The sequence below is a fragment of the Eptatretus burgeri genome, chromosome 4, assembly GCF_056783735.1.
Source record: "Eptatretus burgeri isolate ZD-2024b chromosome 4, Ebu_testis_v1, whole genome shotgun sequence".
NCBI classification, from domain to species: Eukaryota; Metazoa; Chordata; class Myxini; order Myxiniformes; family Myxinidae; genus Eptatretus; species Eptatretus burgeri.
In genome coordinates, this window is record NC_140964.1 from 130,171,090 (window position 1) to 130,180,124 (window position 9,035).

Consider the following 9,035-nt stretch of genomic DNA (forward strand, 5'->3'; position numbering starts at 1 on the left):
TTCAAAATTAACATTCAATCTTTTGAACTGAGGGTTTATAAAAAATTTTAAATCGTGAAATTTTTTTGCATTTCGTGTTTTACCAAAAAAAACGTAAAATAACTTCTTGTTCTTTGTTTATGTAGAACAATCAAGAAGTCCGATTGGGCAGATGAGGTCCAGAAGCAGCTTGACAGTGAAGAAGATGTTTATTTTGAAGCAACAATCCCAAGAACAAGACTCACGACCTTCAAAATACAAGTGCACATCTGGTGAAAACGGCACAAAGATCAATATCGAATTAAACAAACCCCAAAAGGTGATCGAAAGGAAAGTGCATTATAAGTGCAATATCTGCAGTGTAGATTTTACTTCACTGAGAGACATCAAAATACACGTGAGGATCCATACAGGAGAGCGACCTTACACATGCTCTGTCTGTGATAAAGGTTTCTCTCGAAAAGGTGATTTGAATAAGCATATGAGGATCCATACAGGAGAGCGACCTTACACATGCTCTGTCTGTGATAAAGGTTTCTCTCGAAAAGCTGATTTGAATATGCATATGAGGATCCATACTGGAGAGCGTCCATACACATGCTCTGTCTGTGAGAAAGGTTTCTCTCATAATAGTAATTTTAATATGCATATGAGGATCCATACAGGAGAGCGACCTTACACATGCTCTGTCTGTGATAAAGGTTTCAATCGAAAAGGTGGTTTGAATAAGCATATGATGATCCATACAGGAGAGCGACCTTACACATGCTCTGTCTGTGATAAAGGTTTCTCTCAAAAAGGTGATTTGAATAAGCATATGAGGATCCATCCAGGAGAGCATCCTTACACATGCTCTGTCTGTGATAAAGTTTTCTCTCGAAAAGGTGGTTTGAATAAGCATATGAGGATCCATACAGGAGAGCGACCTCACAAATGCTCTGTCTGTGACAAAGGTTTCAATCGAAAAGGTGGTTTGAAGAAGCATATGAGGATCCATACAGGAGAGCGACCTCACAAATGCTCTGTCTGTGACAAAGGTTTCAATCGAAAAGGTAATTTGAATCAGCATATGATGATCCATACAGGAGAGCGTCCTTACAAATGCTCTGTCTGTGATAAAGGTTTCTCTCAAAAAGAGAGTTTGAATAAGCATATGAGGATCCATACAGGAGAACGTCCTTACAAATGCTCTGTCTGTGATAAAAGTTTCTCTCATAAAAGTAATTTGAATAAGCATATGAGGATCCATACAGGAGAGCGAGAGTCGAGGAAGTCAGATGGTGGGTGTCCGGTCTGGATTTGAAGGCCAACTTTGAAATGTGGTTTGGCTGAGAGTGAGAACCAAGAGTTTAAGTGACTGAACCTCTTCAAGAGGGTTGTTGAGAAAGTAGATGGATTTGTGGTTATAATCCTTGGGGGGGGGGGTGGAGATTGGGGCAGAGAAATAGATGTTTGACCAGTTTGTGATTTTTGTCAAGGTCTGAAGAGAGGGAAGAGGCTGCTGTCTTGTCAGGATGAGGGATGTCGTGGCAGAGAGTGGAGTCATCAGCAAAGTGACAATGGGAACTTCCGAGAGAGTCAGTGAGATCATTGATTAAGATTAGGAGTAATATGTAGCTGAGAACACTGCAGTGGGGCTACTCCAGCCTTGACAGGGAAAAGAGAAGAAAGGGTTTGTGGAAGAAAGTGAAGGAAAGTCAGTAATCTAAGAATGGAGTTTGCTTTGGATCTGACAGGCAGACAATTTAGAGAGTATTGTGGAAAATAACTCAATTTCCACACAGTTGATCGATCAGCATAGCAAAGGAAAATCTTTCATTTCGTAGAAAGGAGGAAGAACATTCAAGGTTTCACTGAAACAGAAGTAATCTGTAATCCCTCTTGTACACAATTTGGCATTCCAAAGGGAGGGTGAGACATTTGCAAATTCAACTTAGGGATGAGCTGATAAGCTCTCGTCCAAAGAACGCAAAACTGCAATACAAGCTACTTGGGGTGGGAGGGAGAGAATGACACAATCGTGGCAAAAGTTTGCAGTGTAATCAACCAGGTCACCCTGTTTCTCTGCAACGAACAAGACCTTTTTTCATATAAGTTATTCCTCTTTTCAATATGAAGGTCAAAATACTCTCGGGAAAAGGGAAACATTACTGACATCCAATTTGACTATTGTGCAAAAATTAAATTTATGAAGTTCCAGCAACAATTCAACAAGTGAATATAATTGAGAATCTATATTAATATTTTGGCACACCCCTTTTTTGTTCCACCATCAGATTTTTGTTCCTGCATGAAATTAAACAACCTTTGACATTTCTTCTTCTTCTTCTTCTTCTTCTTCTTCTTCTTTCGGCTGCTCCCTTTAGGGGTCGCCACAGCGGATCATCCGTATGATCCGCATACTGATTTGGCACATGTTTTTAGCCGGATACCCTTCCTAACGCAACCCTGGTTGCCTCTTACGATACAGGGATATGGTACACCTATTTTAACCGGGGTATACACCGGCCCAGTACACTGGTACTCATTTCGCCGACCTCGGAAGGATGACAGGTTGAGTCAACCCCCTGGTGTATTAATTCAGTGGCCCAACGGGGCTTGAACTCAGGACCTTTTGGATTCCAAGCCGCTGCCCTAACCACTGCGCCAACACCAGGCTATCAACCTTTGACATATATAGTAATGATATTATTGTCTTCCTTAAGAGGCCCCTCAAAATTCGTTTTGATGATTATGATAGTTAAACAGTTCTTGTTCTCCATTTGCAAAATGGGAGGAATTATTGCACAAAAAAGAAATAAAAATGTTTCCCATTTTTTTAGAGGACCACTAAGATGAGTTCGGCTCATAGAATCACGCTCCATTTTGGGAGAAAACAGCTGAGTTCATACCTGACGAATTTGCACTTTCCATGTGCCGTAGTTTCTTCACAAAACCATGACTTTCTGACTAAATACAAAGTATTTCTTTGCTTTTTTTATACATGGTTGCGGTTTTGAAATTTTCATCAACCGATACCCGCTGCCCAGCCGGACCAACTGCCAACAAAGTATCGCCCAGTCAGTTACGGTTAAACCCAAAATCATGATCATCGTTTTTGTGTGGAGGTGAGTACTGACAGTGTACTTGGGTCTTTTCCGGGCGGGTGCGGGATTGAGCACATGCACATAAAAATCTCGGGTCTCCGCATAGTGGCATACAGGCTAAGTCGTACTTCTGTTTACTACCGTAGAAAAATCACAGAACCATCCGATCGACATGCTATTAACAGTTTCAGAATCAGCTAAATTCTACAACATATGAATATGTAGACGAAACTGATCCGGCCAGCTAAAATCTACAAGATATGAATATGTAGACGAAACTGATCCAGCTTTTTGGATCACTTTAAAGTCGGGTGCCCTGTAATTTTAATGCACTCTATGGATCCTCCGGAACTCACGAATGGTACACGTTGTGTAGTCACTAAACTACGTGGTAATGTCATCGAAGAGGAGCTACTGCGGGACAGTCGAAGGGGAAAACCTGAATGATAATAATCAATGGATAAAAATGATATAATATATTGTGTAAAATACATTCATGCCATCTGTCTTTTACCATATGTTGCCAGTGACGCCCGTCTAAGACGGGCACCTTTACTAGTACATGAATATACAGTAATTCTTTTTCTTCCACAAAAGCAATGTGGGATGTCAGACCACATCGAAAGCTCGAGATATGCCGAGAGAGGAAGGATCCCTGGAAGGATGTGTATCATGTCTCATTGAAGGCCTCCACTCATTATTGGGAGAGTAAAAGCAGCATGTCCAAGGCAGAATGACCTATTCTGAATCCATATTGATGATTTGAGAGGAGGCTTTTGGAGAAAAGGTTTCATTTTATGTCAACTGCGATGATAGATTCCATGACCTTCCTGATGATTGGAAGTAAGATGATTGGTTTGCAGTTAAAGGGATTCCATTTTTGCACCTTTTTATGCGATGTTGGCTGATTTCCAAGCAGATGGAAGAATACCACTGGTAAATGACAGTGTGAAAAGGGCAGAGAGAGGAAGTGCAAGAGCAGCAGAGCATGTTTTAAGGACATGTGAGCTGATGCCGTCTGGTCCAGTTGCAGAGGAAAAGTTACTCGAAACTCCAAGCAAGGATTTCTGGAAACTTTTACAACTTCTCAGGATGAAAAGACACAGAATCAAGGAGCTGTTCTGTTCTTGTGTATGGCAGCTTGGCTGCCAGGTAGCTCTTATTTATTGGAGCATAGCTGTGCCTCTCTACACTCGTACACATTTTGCCGAACTCGGAAAATGACAGGCTGAGCTGACCCCAACTGGTATTAATGCTGCATCCAGCAGGGCTCGAACTCAGGAACCTAGGTTCCCTAGCCAGCCACCCAAACCACGAAAGACAACACCAGGCTAATCCAAGCAAGCAGTTTGTTATGACTTGGTAAGGTGGGTACAGAGAGAGGGGTTGGGGATGCAATATTTTGAAGAAAACACAATGGATTCCATGACCTTTGGAATGCGTTCAGACTCTGACTCTCACGTGCCCTGTGAACCTCCTCTGCTGCTCTTATGGTCCAGGAGCTGAGTTTTTGAGTGCAAAAGTTTGGCTTGGTGCTTTATGGGTAATAATGTCTGGGAAATTCAAATATGCTTGTCTTGCAATTGGCAACCGTTGATGAAAATTGTACATTTCTTTGTGACTATATTTCCCACTCTTTTCCAACAAAATTATGGGGTAGAGCAAAAATAAAGAGGCATACCTTGATTGATTTTTATCAATCCGACAATTACTCTACAATTCATCGTAATTACAAATTACCCAACAATTCATCGTGTCCAAACCCTCTTTCAGACAATATAATCACAATTTATAAATGGCAATCTGTCGGTGTGTGTGTGTGTGTGTCAGTGTGTCTCATCCATAACTCCAAAACCATAAAACCTTGCAGCTTGAAACTGCAGGCATACTAAGAAAACTCCAAAGAAGTGCGAGTGAAAATTGGGTGTTTAGGTTAATTAAAACACCCCTTTTGAAGATAATTAATGGCCTTATTTAATGATATCCTTCATCAGGTGATCCTCGGCCACTTCGCTCTCTGGGTCTGAAGGTGTTTCCTGGGTAACCTCGCTGGAGTCTGAAGTCGTCGTGTTTTTTTGGCCTGTTCAACCACACCTTGACTTGGAACAGGCCGCAATGATTTCTTAACGATTAATTCCCCCCCCCCCCGCCACTTTCCTCACTCATATCAAATGCCTGTTCATCATTGCTATAAATCGCCATGTGCTGATGTACTATAGTATATCTATACTTTATATAGTAAAGTACTATTTGTAAGTACTATAGTTTTCAATTTAGGAGCATGGACCGATTTCATGCATTATATGATACGATTTTCCACGATCGACTCTCACTGACTAATTAATGTATCTCATTGAAATATTATTTCGGTTTTGAGGATCGGATATCATCCGGATTAAAGTGTCAATCTGTTGTGAAATCTGATAATTTAATGAAATAACGAGTCGTGTAACGAAGCCGATATACCTATTTACTTTAAGCAAGCAAGGCCATGTTCCTTCTGCCAGACATAGACAAGAAAATGTGAAATTTCCAAAATATTAAACTTATCTTTTTCTCCTGTTTGGAAAATTATATTGAGTAAACAAAAAATTTCGGAATTTGCCAAAATTTACAAGCTTTATTGAGCTATTCAATTTAATGCATTCACTGCTGGACCTGATGCACCCTGTCCCCCAGATGGACTGCCTCTCCATAGCATCTCCCAGATCTGTGTCTATATTTTCGGAGGTTTCCTGAGGTGCTCTACAGTGAGTCAAAGCAAATCGGTAAAAAAATAACAGCGGACATCTGAAAAAAAACAGTGATAACTTTTGCACGGACCACCAACTGATGTACCAGGTGACACTTGTACAGATGAGCAGGCAAACTTGTGGATTTTCTGCAATGTTTATTTAATGGGTGATTGACCTTTGCAATGTCTCCAGGGTTTTTCTGCATTAAGTTGTCACTATTTTGTGGATAAAGTCGTGATGTGAATGAATTCATGATTTCTTTCACTGCTGCGTGCATGTTGAAGAACGGCTTCAAAGTTAAAGGGATCCATTATGGTGTGCAGCGACAGCCTGGCCAACCATTCCTTATCAACCATTTGATTGTTGTGCTTGCATGAGTGCTTATGCCACTTGACGAATGCCTGTTGTCGATGGTAAATAATAAAGTTTGTGAACATATCCTTGAAACGTCAAGATAAACGCGACGTTGTTTTTTGGTTAAAGCGACTCAAGGTTTCTGGGTTGTTTTCAGTAAGTACTGTTGTCGGTAATCACACCGACTCCAACCTGTTAATTCCCGAAAAATTTCCGATGTCGGCCGTGTGTGTGTGAATGTGTGCGTGCGTGCGTGCGTTGTCCCTTCAGCATAACATACTCTTTGTGCGAACTCCTTCACCCCAATCTCTCTCACTCCCCCATCCTTGCTCCACCCCCTCCCAATATATTTTAGTTCCCTTCTCTCATATCTTTTCTCTGTCTCTTTGTCTCTGGGCATATCCAAGCGGTGGTTATGTTTGGACGGTGTTTGTCTCTGGACAGAAACGCCCAGAGATGCCATTGTTTGTGGCTTTATTTCAAATTCCTCACATGTCATAACCTCTTGAATCTTTTGGTCTCAGTCAAGTTTCATAATTTCATCTGCTTTACTGACTTCAGCAGGAGTCCAACTGCTAAAAAAAAAGAAAAAAAAGTGTTCATTTGTCAAATTCGGATATCACTTGACATTCTGGGCATCTCCAGGTACACGGTGTTTATATAACTGATCGGCAATCACTTGCCAGGCAAGCCATTCCTTATCAACCATTACATGGGAGTGCTTGCTTGAGTTCTAAGTCACTTGCCGAGCACGCTACAACATTCGTACTGTCACTAAATATGTTGATCGACTTGAACAAAGTTCAGGGCCCTTTCCCCTGCGTTTGGCTGTGCGGTGCCTTGGGCGGTGAGTTTGTGGATGGTTTGCTCGCTGAAAATGTGCAGTTTTGTGATTTGGTTTTCTGTTTAATCTTCGATCATTATACGACCCGTCACTTCGGCATAGATACATACAAAAAAATTTAACGTTTTTTTTTTTTAAGTTTTTTTACCTTCGCATTCTCCGAAAGGTTATGTTTTGGTCGGCGTGTATTTATTTATTTATTTATTTATTTATTTGTAATCTTATGATTCGTATAATTCAAAAAGTATAAAACCGAATTGCATGAAATTTGGTGGGATGATTGGTTATTAGCCAGGAAGCATTCGATTAGATTTTGGGATCGTTCGGGTCAAAGGTCAAGGTCAAGGTCACGAAAAGGTCAAAATCGTCTTTTTACGATAACACGGTCAATTTTTATTCAATTTGCATGCAACTAATGCCAAAATGTTCAGAATTCAACGCCTCATCTTGTGATATGCAATATGACACAATGACGCCCATACTCTTGTTACCGGTTAGGGCTCAAAGGTCAGGGGGGTCACGACCTTGAAAAATATGCGGTTTTTGTCATAACGCGGTCAATTCTTGTCCGCTTTACATGAACCCAGCACCAAAATGTTCAGAATTTAATGCCCAATCTTGTGACACAATGACGTCATAACACATGTCACCGGTTGGGGTAAAATGTCGGGGGTGGGGGGGTCACGCCCTTGAAAAATATGCGGTTTTCGGCATAACTCGGTCAATTCTTATTCGATTTGCATGAAACCAGCATCAAACGAGATTACCTTCTCTTGTTGAAACATTTTATTCACCGAGCTTGTGAGTGATGACTCGCCAAAACGACGGGAGTTGATTGTTGTTTAGTCCGTTGCCCCCGAAAGGCGGGGGGGGTCATGACAATATAGATATGTGGTTTGTGTCATAAGACCATTCATATGAAACCAGTTCCCCACACTCATACCAAGAACAAATAAAGTAGTGGCGGCGAAGGTATGCGTTCTATGAGTGCCCGTTCTAGTTTTCAACAGTTTCGGCCCCATCTCTTTCATGAAAAATCACTTTAAAAATTAAAAAATTCTCGCATCCGGATTTTCACCAAAACCAAATCATTTCGTCCTCCTCACACAACCAACTTTTCCACCAAGTTTCAAACGAATCCATCCACAACTTTCTGAGAGATCGTGATATTTATTGTTTCAACCCTTTCTCTCAATGGTGAAGAATTACTGAAATAATTGTCGGATCCGAATCTGGATCTTCCCCAAAATCGAATTAATTCATCCTTGTCACACACCCAACCTGTCCACCACGTTTCATCCAAATCAGTCCACAACTTTGAGATATCCTGCTCCCAAACAAACAAGACAGACGTTGGGCAGAGCATGATAGTTGCGAAATCCCTCAAACAGATTTGACCATAAAAAATAATTGGTGGTGGAATTAATTGACCTGATATGCAAATCCTCTTCAAATTTCATGTCAATCAGATGAAAATTGAGGATTTTAGAAAATTGACAAATTTGTTGACTTTTGGCCGATGTTGATCTTTTGACTTCAAACAATAGGCTGCTTCCCAATTACGAACTCCAGCAGGTGGTGAAGTTTCGCGAAAATCCTTTTAAAATTGTGACCTGTCGGTGATTGACGTTCAGACAAAAAAACAGACAAAATAATACACTCATGTGCAGCCTCAGGGCTCGCTGGTTGCATCATTGGTTATGGCCGTGGCGATGTCGCTGATGCAGTGCCCCAATTACCAGAACACTGGTGCTCATTTTGCGAACCTCCGAAGGATGACAGGCTGAGTCAACCCCACCTCGTGTTAATTCAGTGGCAAACAGGGCTCGAACTTAGGACCTGAGCATCCCAAGTCATCCACCCTAACCGCAAAGCCAACACCAGGCTTCAGCCAACCAATATACTTGAAAAAGCTTCGATTTTCTCAAGTCACATACAATCAAACTCAAAATCACTCGCAGAGAGAGAGAATTGGTGAAACAAAACCAATCATTTCAGATCTCCAACACATTTTTCTGTTCAGAAAAAAAAATCAAA

At 41.1% G+C, this 9,035-nt stretch overlaps 1 pseudogene across 1 annotated transcript in view; it reads left to right on the forward strand.

The window, feature by feature from the left end:
* The window catches only part of LOC147029114 (uncharacterized), a 38,712-nt pseudogene extending 32,664 nt beyond the window's left edge, over positions 1–6,048 (forward strand). Inside the window, exon 4 of the transcript XR_015056775.1 lies at positions 126–6,048. The product of XR_015056775.1 is annotated as an uncharacterized LOC147029114 (transcript). The remainder of the gene's footprint in view (positions 1–125) is intronic.
* Positions 6,049–9,035: the final 2,987 nt, after the last annotated feature.